This window comes from Salvia hispanica, chromosome 5 (assembly GCF_029641045.1).
Source record: "Salvia hispanica isolate PSC_SH4W2 chromosome 5, Shi_PSC_v1, whole genome shotgun sequence".
In the NCBI taxonomy this organism is placed as follows: domain Eukaryota; kingdom Viridiplantae; phylum Streptophyta; class Magnoliopsida; order Lamiales; family Lamiaceae; genus Salvia; species Salvia hispanica.
In genome coordinates, this window is record NC_142696.1 from 41191573 (window position 1) to 41208489 (window position 16917).

Consider the following 16917-nt stretch of genomic DNA (forward strand, 5'->3'; position numbering starts at 1 on the left):
CATTAGGCCCGTCTGGTAGCCCTAAATAGCCCAGAAACACCATTCTTTCAGGGCAATTCTCCCGTTTGGTAGCAGCCCCTCCAATCGGCCGACCCGGCATACTCCAAGCGGGTTTCCAGGTTCTACATACTACTATCGGCAGATCTGTGCTAGCACTATCAGAGGAGGGAGTGGTATAGTTTTCACGACTCTGCCGTTAACACCGATTGGGAGTCCAATTATACAAAAATACCCTCTGAAAGTTGACGTATTTTGTTGGTCCACCGCTGCAGGTGAACATTATTCCGTTTGAATTTGCAAAGCTTCAGGGGCCGGCGAAGGCGTTTACCCAATTTCGAAGTCGGCCGACAATCCAATCCGGTGACCGCCTATTTTCAATTTCGGTATCAACGCCACCAATTTCATTCGGGTATGTCGAATTTTTTGGTTTTTGGGTTTGTTCTGGTAGATATGATTATGCAATTGCTGTTGCTGTTTGAATTTGGGTTGAAGTTTGGTGTCAATTTTGACCCTTCGTGGGTGGCCAATTATTATGCAAGCCGTATATGCATTGTTTGCCCTGTCAAAATGTTCGGATTGTGTAGAATATTTGCAATTTTTCTTGTTGTGATGTTGATTTTTCAGCATGGATTTGTGTAAATTCACCCAAAGATGAACACTTTACTCCCTCTGTATACATGTTCACAGCCTGGAATGCAGATTTTCAGTTTTTACAAGCTTCATCGGATGGAGCAGCTCTGAATACTCGTCATATGTGTGGTTTAGATGTAGCATTGTGTATTCATTGCTGCAAATTGGGATTGTTTTGAATAAAATTCCAATGTTCAAGTCTAGTTTTTGCATTATGTTATTCGGTCTTACTTACCTACTTATCACATTTCTGGAAATAAGTAATGACCTATTGATTTAAGGCAGCCACCACGAATTCCATTGTGTTGCTCCTTTGAGTTTAAGGTACTGAGTTTCCATTACAGGATGGAGGACCCCCGAGATAGGAAGAGAAAGGAGATGGAGGCCGCGGTAGTCATGATCGAGGAAGAAGGGAAGAAGGCCATGTTGTGAGAGAGAGGGAGTGACCAAAGGAGCTTGGAGTCTGGAGGAGGACAAGATTCTTGTTGAGTTTATCACATAGAATGGACATGGCACTTGGAGAAATCTCCCTCAGCTTGTAGGTTTTTTCTTCTTCTTTTTTTTTTTTATACCAATTTGGCCATTTTAGTTTTTCTGATGCAATAGTTTACTGTATGGTAGTAGCTGAGTTTGTGTTGAAGAGATGGAAAATAATTAAGGCATTTTGTGCTCTGTCTGTTTTCATTTGTTAAGCAAAGGTCCAAGAATTGATTTTGTTTTGTGTGTGTGTGTGTGTGTGATGTTCCTAGTTTGTGATTGAGGGTTTTAGGAGTTGGAGATGGAACTTGTTTTGTTCCATGCTGATTGTTTTCTTAGAGCAAGGAGGATGAGGAACTTGTTTGCTGTTACCTCAATGATTGTGGGATATGCAGCAAGAGATGAGATGGGGGAGGCACGGAGCCTTTATGATTTGGCCGCTGAGAGGAATTTTGTGACGTGGATTGCTGTTATATCTGGTTATGTGAGGCTGCAGAGATGTGAGGATGTTTTAGCTTTGGTTCGTGAGTATGCAACAGTGGATCGACAACTCCAGATGGGGTGATCCTCGTCAGCATGCTTGTTGCATTTGCTGTGCAAGCTGAAGTTGATCCTGGGAAACAAATTCATGGATACATGTTGAGGTTTGGGATTATGATTTATGATGGATAAGAAGGTGTGATGAGGGGTAGTTTAGTCAAGCAAATTTTGTTTCAGCCATACTCTAATTCAACCAAACCAAGGAAACTAGGCTATAATTTTTGGTTGGCCTGAACCAAACAACCTACAACTCTATCCACTCATTTATGAAACACCATTTTCATTAGGTTTGTGTTAATATTTGTTGGGCTACCAGACGAGCCCTAATAGAACCTTCTAATATGATATGAGTAGTTTTGGTTACTTTTATACGAAATGGGGCAGCTTTCCAAAATAATATATGAGCATATATATTTTCAGCAAGAATCAATAATAATTATGTGGTTGGTTTCCTTAAAAATAATGTTTTCGAAGTGTGTTTTATACGTGAAATTGAAAATCTAATGCAGAAATAAATATGATACGTTTCTATTAAAAATGACGCCAAACCTTTTGTTTTAATATAAGAAAATAAACGATATATCTATACATAACATCAAATCTATTAAAAATAGAAAAGTGTGGCTCTGGGTTTAGCAGTCTAGGAGCATCCGCAGCGACATGCTCGTCCGTCCGTATCGCTGGCAAGGACACATTCGTCCGTCATTGCAGCTCGTCCGTCCGTGCCAGCGGCACGACGCTACTCTTAAATAAGAGCACGTCCGTGCCGCTGAGCAGCCTTATGTGGCGCAATGCGATTGGCCAACGATATATCCGTTGGAAAATTTGATTTTTTCTTTTTTTTTTAAATTTGAAATTAATATTAAAATATATATATATATATATATATATATATATATTTTTGGATTCCCAAAAAAAGAGCCATTTATGGACGTTTTTTTGGAATTTTTTTAATTCCAAAATCATTAATAAATACACATATTTATCATCCACTTTTCACATCAAATTATTTCTCATTCATATTTTTTCATACTAATCATCTACATCTTCCTGTCTCACTCAAACCATCTCTAAAATATTTCAAAAATGGATTTCACTGATCTCATTGCGGAAGCGGAACGCGAAGAACAGGCATACCAGGAACAATATCGCGCCACCTATGAAGCCTATGTCGCCGCCAATACCCCCGCCCCTCCTCCTCGACCAACTAGATCAACTCGCCGCCGCTACATCCATCGTGACCGAAAGGGAGCCCACGAAAGGCTCGTTGCCGACTATTTTTCCGACCAGCCGCGGTATCCAGAAGATTACTTTCGGTGCCGTTTTTGCATGGCAAAACGGTTGTTTATGCGTATTGTCAACACATTGTCCACCCGTGTTGAATACTTTCAACACTTTGTAGACGCAACCGGTCGGCAAAGTCTCTCGACGTTGCAAAAGTGTACTTTTGTCATCCGACAACTTGCTAATGGGCAAACGGCTGACTTCTTCGACGAGTATTTGCATGTGGGTGAGTCAACTGAAATCCTATGCCTCAAAATTTTTTGCGACGACGTTCGTTCTACTTTCGGCGAGGAATTCCTTCGGGCAACCACCACTGAAGATTGTCAACGATTGCTTCATCTTCACAAAACAGCCACGGATTCCCGGTATGCTAGGCAGCATTGACTGCATGCATTGGAAGTGGAAGAGTTGCCCGACTACTTGGAGGGGGCAATGCTTAAACGGCCACAAAGGCGGCGGCCCAACGCTTATCCTTGAAGCGGTCGCCAACTACCGCCTATGGATTTGACATGCATATTTCAGTGTTGCTGGATCCAACAACGACTTGAACATGATCTATTCTTCACCACTATTCAATGATGTTTTGAATGGTGTAGCACCGGCGATCGACTTCACCGTCAACGGAAATGCATACCACAGGGTTACTATCTCGCCGATGGTATCTACCCAAGGTGGTCGATTTTTGTGAAGACATTCAGCAATCCGCAAGACCCGAGATGGATTCTTTTTGCGGAGCGTCAAGAGTCTGCTCGGAAAGACGTCGAAAGAGCTTTTGGGGTCCTTCAAGGCCGATCAACATTGTGAAGGCCCCGTCTCGACTGTGGTATGTTAAGAATATCGCCGACATCATGTGCACGTGTATTATCTTGCACAACATGATTATAGCTGACGAAAGACCGATGACGGCTAACTTTTACGACGAGGATGAAGCCGGAAGCTCAACCGCGAGGTCTCCCCCACGCCGAGGTGTGCATACGATGGTCTCGAAAGAAGACACACAATGCGCGATACAAGAGTCCACATTGAGCTACAAAAAGATCTAATCAATCACATTTGGGCGAATTCTACGAGTAGTGGGTCTTTTTAATTTTATGAATTTAATTATGTATTTTTTAATTTTTAGGATTTTAATTATGTAATTTTTAATTTTTAGGATTTGAATTATGTAATTTTTAATTTTTTTGTAATTTGTAATAGTATTCTGGGTATTTTTAATGTATTTTAATTTTGTTGTAAAAATATTTTTATTTAAATTAAATAGTGGAATGGTGTGACCCTTGAGCTTGTCCTTGCGGAAAAGCACGGATGTGGGTGTTGTGCTCTTACCTAAGGACAAGGAGTAAAAGTGGGCCCGGGCCCACTTTTGTGCTCTTAGCTAAGAGTACGGATGAGGATACTCTGAGAACTAATGAGGAAAAACTAGCCCTTGTTTTAAGTCAAGCAATTGAATAAATGAACTTTGATATTTTTTTTTGAACTTTATTTTTTACGTACAAACAAACGATTTTTGAACTTTTATTTATTTTTATCCTAAAAATAATAGTTGAAACTGCTATTACAACTAAATTTTTTGTAGTAAATTGACTAAATTAAAAAATCAAAATCAAAATCCACGTAAATCACTTTTCCACGGTTTAGGCCCAATGGATGCTAATTAATTAGTATACTATCAATGGTACGTTATTGAGCTGAATTTAGGTGGCCAATTTCATGGATATCTATATATTGTTCCCCTAAAAAATTCTTGTGAAATACAATTTTTTTACACCAATTATTTATATCAATATACGCATAATTGGTGGCCATGTGATATTTCTAGAATATAATTCAAAACAATATACTAGTACAAACTCATCCTACCATTTAAACAATTCCTAAAACTTATGAGTTTTACCACAAGAAATTAAAATAGGAGTACATCAAATGACTAACTTAACATGATATTCTCATTCATCGAAATTCAATTTTTGAACTAAGAAATATCATAAGCATATACTAAAAGCATAGAATAAACTCATACTACCATTTAATTAATTCCTACAAACTTTATGAGTTTTACCACAAGAAATTAAAATACATCAAAACGACCCATTTGATTTTGTCAAGTGTAACACGTAATTTAATTCCGTACCAACCTTAATTACCTATAAATAATTAAAAGTGATGCCAATTTCACTCAAATAAATTCAATTTTATTTTAGGATCGCAAGACCTAGACTAAACTAACTAGGCAAATGTACTTAATTTATCCTTACTCTTTAGTGAACTAAACAAATAATCTTCCCTCAACCATTTTGATGGGAACCAAATTATGGATGGAGTTGAAGAAGGAAAATAAACCATGGAGACGATAATGAAATGCTCAATGCAGAAATAAATAAGAAAAGATTCAAGTAATCTATAAAAACCTAGCTCTATAAATATATAACAAGCGGAGATTTTGTTAGAAGATTGGCAATTTCTTAGCTCTCAACCCCAACGGCTCCTTATCTCGAAACTCGAGGGGACTAACCTTGAGTGCAAGCGGAGCCGTTAAGGGAGAGAGCTTAGAGAAAGACAATCTTCCTAAGTCGAGCCCACAAGAAAATAGTGCTTTGAGTCGTAATTACGTTGGTAAAGGAAGAAGTGGAACTTGATTGTGATTTGTGTGTGTGCGGTCTATATATAGTACTAAGGTGTGTTATTTTAATAAAATCCCACAAAAGAATTGGCTAAAAGCTAGGAAATGAACGATGCAACCAATAGAAAGTTTGGGGGGATTTCTAATGCAAATCAAGGAAATGGAGAGGAAATTACAATGGAATTTAGCTTAGATTTTGCTTTTCTTAGCCTCCAACCAATACTAAGCATATCAAAGCAAGAAACGCCTCTGTGACGTGGTGCATAGTAATATTACAATAACCGCAATTCGTTTTCATTTAGAAAATTTCCACTATTTTTATTAGATTGTGTTTATTATTATAAATGTTTTACTATATGTTAAAATGAAATGTTTTGTCCTGGAACACCATTCTTCCCAGTTATAGTATTTCCACCTAAATAATTAAATTTTTGATACTTCAACCCAAATATTTCGGACTGCTTTTGATGGAAGTCTAAACAAAACCGTTTCATCATAACAAGTTGTCTACATGTGTGTCAATATCATGGAAATTAGTCAAATATAAATTAAAGAACAAGGAAACCCTACTAAAAAAAACCCAATTCTGTTGTCATGTATCAAGCTCTCTCTCAAAACTGGCGTTTCTTGAAATTATCATTCGAGTATTTTTATTTATAAAAAAAATTTATTCATTTTTGCTTATTTATGAGAAGAAATATTTTGTGACAATATGTTTTGCTTATGCATTTACTAAAATGTTTTGAGTTACATTTAAATATATACAAGAAGCAAACGGGTCCAAGTCTTCTACATAATAGTATCGTAAATTTGTAATAATGATTTTTGTGATACTAATGTTATGCGTGAATTCGGCATAAAATGATCAACAAATTATTTGAGACAAGGTACTTGAAATGTCTATCGTAAAATGACTATATTCTTTTATAAGATTTATAAAGTTTCAAATATGGATTTTTTTGGTTTAAATAGAGTAGATTTTTGTCATACTAATGTTATGCGTGAATTCGGCATAAAATGATCAACAAATTATTTGAGACAAGTTACTTGAAATGTCTATCGTAAAATGACTTATATTTATTTGCCAAAAAGTAAAGTTTCAAATATGGAATTTTTTTGTTTAAATAGAGTATCACATAGAAACTACTCCCTCCGTTTCACTATAGTTGAGTCATTTTACTATTTCGGAAAGTTTCTTCATAGTTGAGTTATTTCCTTATACAGTGATTTTTTTCTCTTTCTTACTTTACCCTCTCTAGGGAATACTTACCACTATACTACAACGATTGAATTGTTAACTAATCATAAATGCAAGTTTAAGGAAATATTTTGTTAGGCTTGGTTCCTTTAGTTGGAGTTAATGGGATTGTTTTGCCTAGTTTGTTCTAGTTTGACTTTGGGCGATGTATTTTCTGATTTGCAGTTTTTCGCAATGAAGGGAAGAAATATGATTTATTCACACTTGTTAATCTTCACTCTAGGTTTGCTTGAGGATCATGGAGCAATCACCTAAGATACAAGGGTAATAGCTTTGCTACACATTTTAGGTGTTTGTAGGTAACTATTAACTTATATCCACCATCTTTATAGCTACTATAGTAACCACCATCGTTATCTTGTCATCAATGTAGCCAATTTCTATTTCACCTCATTGTATCACGTTATTGTAACCATTAATTAGTATGTGGATGCTTCTAGCCATGTTTATAGTTTTGAAGTTTCATTGCATTCGAAGAATTGAAAATTGATTAGTGGTTGTAACACTGCTCAGATAGCATATAACAAATATAATAAAACTCAGAATTCTCATAGTAAAGGAGCAGTAGTATAATACAGTTAGCTCACCTTGACCTCCACAGATGTGCCAGTGCCACCCACACCAACAGCATCACATCATTCGCATCGATCCATCTAACAAGTAAAAAAATATGCAACAATAGGTAAAAACATAATAAAGGATGAAAATGAAAGTAAGGTGAACTAACAAATGTATGGTGTATTAAAAAAATCACATTTACCTCTTTCCGCTTAGTTGGCGGAGAACGGACAGTGATATGAGTGATGAGATCAGGTTTATATTGAGAAGCTAGAGAGCAGGGTGGTAGGCCGCGAGGCATGGCTCGGGAGTAGGTGGTGAGGATTCCCATTGAGACCTTGTCTAGTTTCTCAAAGAAGAAAACATGGGGGGCGTGACATGAATCATTAGAAGGTAATCTCGTATTGAACATATAAAACGGTTGTGAGGGTCTGGCCGGCCATGGCTTGAATGTCTCGAGGGGCTTTTGCAGGTGGCTTCGAGGCATGATTTGCTCGTATATGTGGGCGGAGTAGCCCCACGAAATGGAAAGGGACCAATTGCTCTGCTTGTGGTAGCAGATGGTCTGCTGCAGCATACGGGACTGGTCAGCCGTAGCCGCCTCCATGAGATGGCGTGTTGACTCGTGATGGTCCATGCCCGGGAATATTGGTTTAACCATGTGTAAATGATGGAGTGAGAGTAGTGGGGATTTTGGATGTGAAGATAAGAATCCAGAGAGGTCGCTGCGTAAATCGATCTACAAAAATGGTATTAAATAAAATTTTAGAATGGAATAATTATATTATACGGAGACATACCACAATAATAATATCAATTATGTTTGTGAGTTGACCAAACGATAGAGAGGTTAATGCCTGAGGTCTCAGGTTCGAATCCTGTGTAACACGACCTTTAAATTTAAATTCATTTTTACCCAAAAAAAACATTACTCTGTATAACTAAGAAATGTTGATTTAAGTAGATTTCATCAAATTATACCATCTATTGCATGTTTGTGTGAGAGAATTCAGAAAAAGGGATTAATTTCGCTGACCTTTCGAAATATGGGTCCGAGGCATGCGAATTTTTCGGAATAAGGGATTTTCGATTTTTTATACATTTTCTCTTCTTTTTAATGATTATTTTGTTCCTAACATTTATTAAATGACCAAATTACCCTCCATAAATTTTAACACAATTTATAAAAAAATCATCCAACACCCCCACCCCCCACCTCCAAATTGCACGCCCAGCTTCCACAATCCTCCATGGCAGCGTCTCTGTGTGGGACCAAAATACATAGATATACAAACTTTTGAGAGCTCAAATCGACAAAGCTTCCGCCTTTGAGAGCTCCAATTTGAGCGCAGATTCCTCCCAGCCTCTCAGAGAATCAGTAAGATCAACAGCGGCAGAGGTACAAGTCCAAATCCGAGAAATGGGCTTTAATCAAGAATTTCAAGGGAATTGTGTCCAATTCTTGATCTACACGATAGAGCTGTTTCCGACGACGGTGAGGAACTCGGCGGTGTCAATGGTGAGGCAGGCGCTGGTGTTGGGGGGGGGGGGGGGGGGCTGAGCCCGCTGCTGGTGGCGGCGGGGAGGGAAAACGCATTTTTGTCTTACGACGTGTTTGGGGTGGTGATTGCGGTGTGTGCGATGTTTGTGGTGTGCTTGCCGGAGACGAGGGGGAGGGCGCTGTGTGACAGCACGAAGGAGGAGGAGCGCCAGTATGACGCCGCTAATGGTGACGGAGTGTATTGTATTTGAATCATTTATTGCGTATTGATTTTCTGGTTTATTTTTTTTATTTTACTATTGTGATGAAATATTATTATTATTTGACAAGTGAATGTCAACTAATAAATGTTATTATTATGGAGGGTAATTTGATCATTTAATAAATGTTAGGAACGAAATAATCATTAAAAAGAAGAGAAAATGCATAAAAAATTGAAAACCCCTTATTCTGAAAAATTCGCACGCCTCAGACTCATATTTCGAAAGGTCAGCGAAATTAATCCCTCATTTCGAAAGGTCAGCGAAATTAATCCCTTTTTCCGAATTCTCTCTGTTTGTGTAACATGGTGTATTATATTACCCATGATCATGTTAGAATATTTAATAAAAACCTACAATCTTGCTTCTAGAATTCGTAAATTGTCATAATATGTAACTCGCATACAAGAGATGTTAGCAAAGAACTATGAGAAAGATAGATACCTGATGAATTCCCTTATGGGATACAGATTGACACCAATATCAACAATACAAGACATAGTAATGGTATCAGATGAAGACAAGTGAGCATATCGTCTTAGACAATTCTCCATATCATTTGCAACAGCTTTTGCAAGAGAATAGCTCAAAATAAATCCAGCCCCACCCAAACCTTGGTTAAAGGAGAACCAATAATTGGTGTTGATAAATTCTGAGTTCCTCCCAAGATAATAGTACTTCCGATGGTCAAATCCACCGAGAACATCGATCATGTTCTCCACGAAGAAAATAGAGTCATCTTCCCCCATCACGACCCACCTAAGGTTCGTGTCGCGCATCTCCCTCACCACCTCCATGATCCCGTGGACCATGCGGATCATTATTGGGGCTCGTGCATTGGTCTCTTGCAAGAACTTCGTTAGGTCATCCGAGACCCTAAAAGGGGGCGAGGCGTCAGACCAAGGCATGAGATCTTCAGTTGGGGCCTCGTCCAAGTACAAAACTCCACGTGTCACATTAGGCCTCCACCACGACTCTATATGTGTTTCCTATCATGCCACTCCTTCTCGGACCCCAGAAGTCCGAAAATGACGTGGTTGAAACTTGTCTGGGGCTCTACCACGGGCATAAATAATTTGGATTTGTTGTAATCATTGGGAAGGGAAACAAAGATAAAACATGTAAAAAAGCCAAAAATTAAAAGTATGCTTACAGTTCTTGCACCTAAGTTCAAAACTGATAATGGGAAAGCCATTGATTTCAAATACGACATTGCGATGTAGTTCAGTCCCATTTAAAGAATTACTAGTACTAGTTTTCCACACACAGACCTTTAATTTTATTCATATTTTTCTAATCTATGCCATGTAAATAATACTCCCTCCGTCCCCCATTAGGAGTCACACTTTGACCGGACATGGATTTTAAGAAATGTAAAGAAAAGTTGATTGAAAAAGTTAGTGGAATGTGGGACCTATTTTTTTATATTGGTTTTATAATAAAATGTGAGTGAATTGAGTTAGTGGAATGTGAGACCTACTTACTATTTATGGTAAAAATGAAGTGTGACTCTTAATTGGGGACGGACCGAAATGGAAAAGTGTGACTCTTAATCGGGGACGGAGGGAGTATCATATATGGGTTTAACACAATTAAGTACAGAAAAATTACTGACAAATCTATAAATTTGGTAATAAATAAATGCACATGTGCATGTTTCTGATAACATATCTAAAATGAAAATTGAAGTAATTAATGTTCATAACAAAAAAAGTTATTAAGTATAGAAGAATAAGTATATTAGTAAAATTTTGTAACTTTTGAAATAAATCAATATCAAATTTTATGTTTCATACCTTTCACATTTCATATATATACATTAATGATATATCATAGATCAATTTAGAAAATATCATCACACAGTTTAATGCTATAAGATACATGTTAAGAATGGCTGATCCACACATCCTCAAGAAAAGGGTTTCGAGAGAAAGCTAAGTGCCGTTGAGAGACTAGCCGTTAGGTTGTTGAGAGAATCGGTTATTCCGTTCATTGAGCTCGAGTGAGTTGTGTATAAATGATGAAGTTAGTAGCAGTTACTTCTGATTCTGTTTTTTTCTCTCAATTCAAAAATAAAGGAAATACAATCTACTTTGTTTTGTTCCAGATCTTGAGTTCTTCGATTCATTGCTATTGTGTGTTCTTTGATTCTCAATTGATAGATTCTTCAATTGGCACCGTCTGTGGGAAAGGCATCCGTCGATTGAGATTGTTTCAGAAATCTTGAAGGCATGGCATCGAAGTCTGAGGCAGAAAAGTTCACTGGCACCAATGATTACGGGCTTTGGAAGATGAAGGTTCGCGCCGTCTTGATTCAGCAAGGATTGGGCGCTGCTTTGAAGGCGGCGGATCCTGCGGAGAAGGGGAAGGAAGTTGTCCTCGATGAAAAGGCACAGGCAAAGCTCGATGAGATTATTCAAAAGGCTCATAGCGTTGTCATTCTTTGCCTCGGCGATAAAATCTTGAGAGAAGTACAGAAAGAGGAGACTGCTGCCGGTGTTCTTGCTAAGCTCGATCAACTATATATGGCTAAATCCCTAGCCAATCGACTCTACATGAAGCAAAGGTTGTATTCGTATAGGTTTATGAAAGAAAAACCTATAAGCGAGCAAATTGAAGAGTTCAACAAGGCTTGCGATGATCTGGAGGGGATCGATGCTCCTCTTGCAGATGAGGACAAGGCGATTATGCTATTAAATGCCTTGCCCAAGAGTTTCGACCACATGAGAGATGCGATTATGTTTGGTAGGGATAGGAAGATTACTTTGTCTGAGGTTCAAGCAGCCTTGAGGTCAAAAGAGTTGCGGCAAGGGAATTCAAAACTGAATGAAGGCCATCCTGAAAGTTTGAGCATCAAGAATTTCAGGAATAAGAAATTCAAGAAGAAACTCTCTGATATAAAATCTGAGGGGAAAGAAGCAAATGAATCACGTTCTTGCCACTGGTGCAAGAAGCCAGGGCACCTTAAAAGAGATTGCTATGCCTGGAAAAGAAAGCAATGAAGTGAGGCTGGTTCACACAGTAATGCCATCAGCAATGAGGATGAAGAAATTCCAGAAAGTTTGAATGTGATGGATAAAGATGGTCAGGATATATGGATCATGGATTCTGGATGTTATTTCCACATGTGTCCCCATAGGGAGTGGTTTGAGGAACTAAGAGAGACTATATGATCAGTTTTGCTAGGCAATAATCAAACGTGCAAGATTAGAGGAATTGGGAGTGTGAGACTCAAGATGCATGATGGCACTCTGAAATTGCTTACTGATGTGAGATGGGTTCCTGATGTGAAAAGGAATCTGGTATCCCTTGGTACTCTTGAGCTGAAGGGATTCTCTTTCTCTTCGAAAGATGGGAGAGTGGAGGTCAGAAAAGAAGGCCAAGTAAAAATGGTGGCTGAAAGAAGATATAGTCTCTATTATCTAAAGGCAAACGTCTTGGTGGGGGAGGCTAATCTTGTAGCAGCACCAGGGCTCAACCTCTGGCATTTGAGGTTGGGACATCCTGCAGTTGGGAGCATTAAAGAATTGGTCAAAAAGGGCAGAATTCAATGTGATGATGATCAGAACATGCAGCCTTGTGAAAATTGTCTGCTAGGAAAAGCTAAGAAGCTGCCATTCCCAGCAGGTAAGCATAACTCTGAATCACCTTTAGATTATGCACACCCTGATCTCTGGGGCCTGCTCCATTAAAAAGCCTAGGTGGAGGCTGGTATTACATGTCCATTGTAGACGATTATTCTAGGAAGTCATGGATCTACATTTTGAAGGAAAAATCTGGTGCATTAAAATGGTTCAAGATATGGTGTGGTGAAGTAGAACTTGAGAAGGGGTGTTCTCTCAAGGTTCTAAGAACTGATAATGGATTAGAGTTTGTTTCAAGGGAGTTTGATGATTTTTGTAGTTCAAAGGGGATGAAAAGGCACAAGACTGTCCCAGCCAACCCCCAACAAAATGGGGTGGCTGAGAGGTTAAATAGGACTCTGATGGAAAGAGTCAGATGTATGTTGTTGCATGCTGGAGTTGGTAAGAATTTTTTGGGGAGAAGCTGTGGCTACAACAGCTTATTTGCTCAATAATCTTCTGCCATCAAAGGAGATGTACCAGATGAGAGATGGTATGGGGGCAAGTCTGATTACACTAGGCTAAGGCCTTTTGGTTGTAGAGCTTTTGCACACTTGAAGCAAGGAAAACTGAATCCAAGAGCATTGAAATGTATCATGATTGGGTATCCAAAAGGTGTAAAGGGCTATAGGCTTTGGTGTACAGAAGCTGACAATAGGAAGGTGATAATCAGTAGAGATGTTGTTTTCATGGAGAACCAAATGCCTTTCCTGAGTCAGGAATCTAGCAGCTCTGCGAATGATGAGAATGGCAATACTCAGTTTGAGGTGGAGCTTGGGTTTGAGCATGAAAAGGCTGATGTAGAGATCCAAGAGGTTGCTCAAGAAAGTACTCTGGCAGTGACAGAAGCTGATGTTGATCAGCATGATGAACTTGCTAACTATCAGTTGGCAAGGGATAGGAAGAGAAGAACAAATATAAAGCCTCCATCTAAGTTCAATGACTGTGAAATGCTATTCTATGCATTGAGTATAGCATAGCAGTTGGAACATTCTGAACCAAGCACATATGCTGAAGCAGTTAATGGCCCTGAGAGCAAGCAATGGATCTTGGCAATGAAGGAGGAAATAGAAAGTCTGATCAGGAATAAAATATGGATTTTGGTTGATAAAGTGGAGTTCCGGAGAGTTATTTCTTGTAAATGGGTTTTCAAGAAAAAGATAGAATCAACAGAGCCAGGTGGAGTGAGATTCAAGGCAAGATTGGTGGCTCGTGGATTCAATCAAGAGGAAGGCATTGACTTTAATGAGGTTTTCTCTCCGGTGGTAAAGCACATTTCTATTAGAGTATTGCTTGCAGTTGTAGCACGGAGGAACTGGGATCTGCAGCAGCTCGATGTAAAAACAACCTTTCTAAATGGGGACTTAGAGGAGACCATCTTCATGTCTTAGCCACAAGGTTTTGAAGTTCCTGGATTAGAACAGAAGGTATGCTTGTTGAAGAAAAGCATATATGGCCTCAAACAAAGTAGCAGGCAATGGTACAGAAAATTTGGAGAAAGCATGGCCAAACATGGCTTCATTAGATCAAAATTTGACAGTTGTGTATTCATCAGAGGAAAGGGCTGTGTATTCATCAGAGGAAAGGGGACTGATTCAGCCGTGTATCTTCTTCTTTATGTTGACGATATGTTGTTAGCTGGTCCAAATTCATAAGAAATCAGAAAGGTGAAAGAGCTACTAAAATCAGATTTGAAATGAAGGATCTTGGGGGCTGCTAGGAGGATTTTAGGAATGGATATAGTGAGGGACAGATCACAGAAGAAGCTATGGTTATTTTAGACTGATTATGTGAAAAGAGTGCTGAAAAGATTTAATATGTTCAACATGAGACCAGCTGCAACACCTTTGGCTAAGCATTTCAAGCTGAGCAATGATCAAAAGCCAAAATTAGAAGATGAGAAGACAGAAATGAGTATGATCCCTTATTCGAATGTGGTTGGAAGTATTGTGTATCTGATGATTTGCACGAGGCCTGACATAGCTCATGCCATCAGTACAACGAGCAAATATATGGCTAATTTCGGAAGAGAACATTGGAGTGCTTTGAAATGGATTGTGAGGTATTTGGGTGGAGCCAGCAGCCTGGGGATTTTGTTCACAGATGCAGATGAACAAGAGGGAAGTCCTATAGTTGGTTATTGTGATTCGGACTATGCAACAAGCATCGATACTAGGAGGTCACAAACAGGTTACATTTTTACCTTGTTTGGATCTGCAGTATGCTGGAAATCTGGATTGCAGAATGTGGTAGCTTTGTCCACGACTGAAGCGGAATACATGGCGCTCACTTCCGCAGTTAAAGAGAGTTCATGGTTGCGTGGAATAGCTGCTGATTTTGATGTGAAACAGAGTTCTGTCACTGTGTTTTGTGACAATAATGGTGCAATTTGCCTTGCGAAGCATGAAATGTTTCACGAGAGGACGGAGCACATTGATGTGCGAATGCATTTCATACGGGAGAAGATCGAAGAAGGAAGTGTGAGGGTGGAGAAGATAAACACGGCACACAATCCAGCGGACATGCTGACAAAGGCGCTAGATAGAGAAAAATTTGTTTACTGTCTTGAGTTGGTAAACATGTGTGATGTAAATGATGATGGAGCTCGATCATCCAAGGTGGAGATTGTTAAGGATGGCTGATCCGCACATCCTCAAGAAAGGGGTTTCGAGAGAAAGCTAAGTGCCGTTGAGAGACTAGCCGTTAGGTTGTTGAGAGAATCGGTTATTCCGTTCATTGAGCTCGAGTGAACTGTGTATAAATGATGAAGTTAGTAGCAGTTACTTCTGATTCTATTTTTTCTCTCAATTCAAAAATAAAGGAAATGCAATCTACTTTTTCTCGTTCCAGATCTTGAGTTCTTCGATTCATTGCTATTGTGTGTTCTTTGATTCTCAATCGATAGATTCTTCAATACACATAATATACGGTAAAACATTTATGATAGTATATCATCATAGTCCATCCGTTCCAATTATCAACTATCTTACGTAATTCTATTTATCAATCATAAGTGAACTATCCTATGAAAGGTTAATACTTGAGATCTCATGTTAAGCAAAACTTTGGCAAGAACTGTATGAAAGGGAGAGATACCAGATGAATTACCTTATGGGGTGAGAGACACCAATATCAGCAATACTAGACATACTAATGGTATCAGCTGAAGACAACTGAGCATATCGTCTACAAGAAAATTCTCCACATCACTTGCAAGAGCTTTTGAAACAGGATAGCTCAAAATAAATCCAGCCCCGCCAAGACCTTGGTTAAAGGAGAACCAATAATTGGTCATGAAAAATTCTGAGTTCCCCCCAATATAATACTCCCTCCGTTCCATAGTAATGGAGACAAAACTTTTCGGCACGGAGATTAAGAAAAATTGTGTTAGGTGAGCTAAGTAAAGAGAGAATAAAGTGAAAAATGAAAAAGGTAGAGAGATGAAGATAGAAAAAAGTAAGAGAGAGTAAATTAGGTGTGGAAAAATGTGTTGACTTTACTAAAAAGGGAAATGACTCTATTACTATGGAACAGACGGAAATGGAAAAATGTCCCTATTACTATGGAACGGAGGGAGTAGTACTTCCGATGGTCAAATCCACCAAGAACATCGATCATGTTCTCCACGAAGAAAATAGAGTCGTCGTTCCTGATGCACTTTTTATTAGCACTAAAAATACCTGCAAGTATACAAGGTAGATCTAGTATAGCTAAAGGTCAGTACTGGGTTGTCGATCACGGGGAATAATATCACCGACTGACTATCTACTACTAAGCTTCTTTTACTATTTGGAGAAACAATGATTTTTATAAAAACTTTTGAAAACAAGAATACGAAAAGCAGTAAAAAGCTAATTGCAACAAAAACTAGAGGTAAGATATATGAGATAAGAGAATTCCAGGAATGCGCGTTCACAGTTATGGTTATACAAATTCCAACTACAATACCCAACACAGTTTATACTTTGATAGAACGAGTCACACTAGTTATGCCCATGCGGTACAAGCGTAGACTACTAACACTAGGGTTGTCAATTCTAGACTACTCTCAATTAACAGGTGTCGTTTTAAGGGAAGCTAATTGTAGTGTCTATTAAGTGGATCTAACTCGCCAACCTCCTCTCACGATTATGTAGCAAGTTATATTAAATCTTCATCGAATGTGT

General features: G+C 38.6%; 1 long non-coding RNA gene and 1 pseudogene across 1 annotated transcript; one reads left to right on the plus strand and one right to left on the minus strand.

Moving 5' to 3' along the window:
* Window positions 1-41: 41 nt before the first annotated feature.
* On the plus strand, window positions 42-1314 carry LOC148926849 (uncharacterized). Its single transcript, XR_016130184.1, has 3 exons — window positions 42-173; window positions 273-409; window positions 975-1314. It is a non-coding gene; the product is annotated as an uncharacterized LOC148926849 (long non-coding RNA).
* Window positions 1315-7353: 6039 nt separating this feature from the next.
* Window positions 7354-10362, minus strand: LOC125189326 (uncharacterized; annotated as a pseudogene).
* Window positions 10363-16917: the final 6555 nt, after the last annotated feature.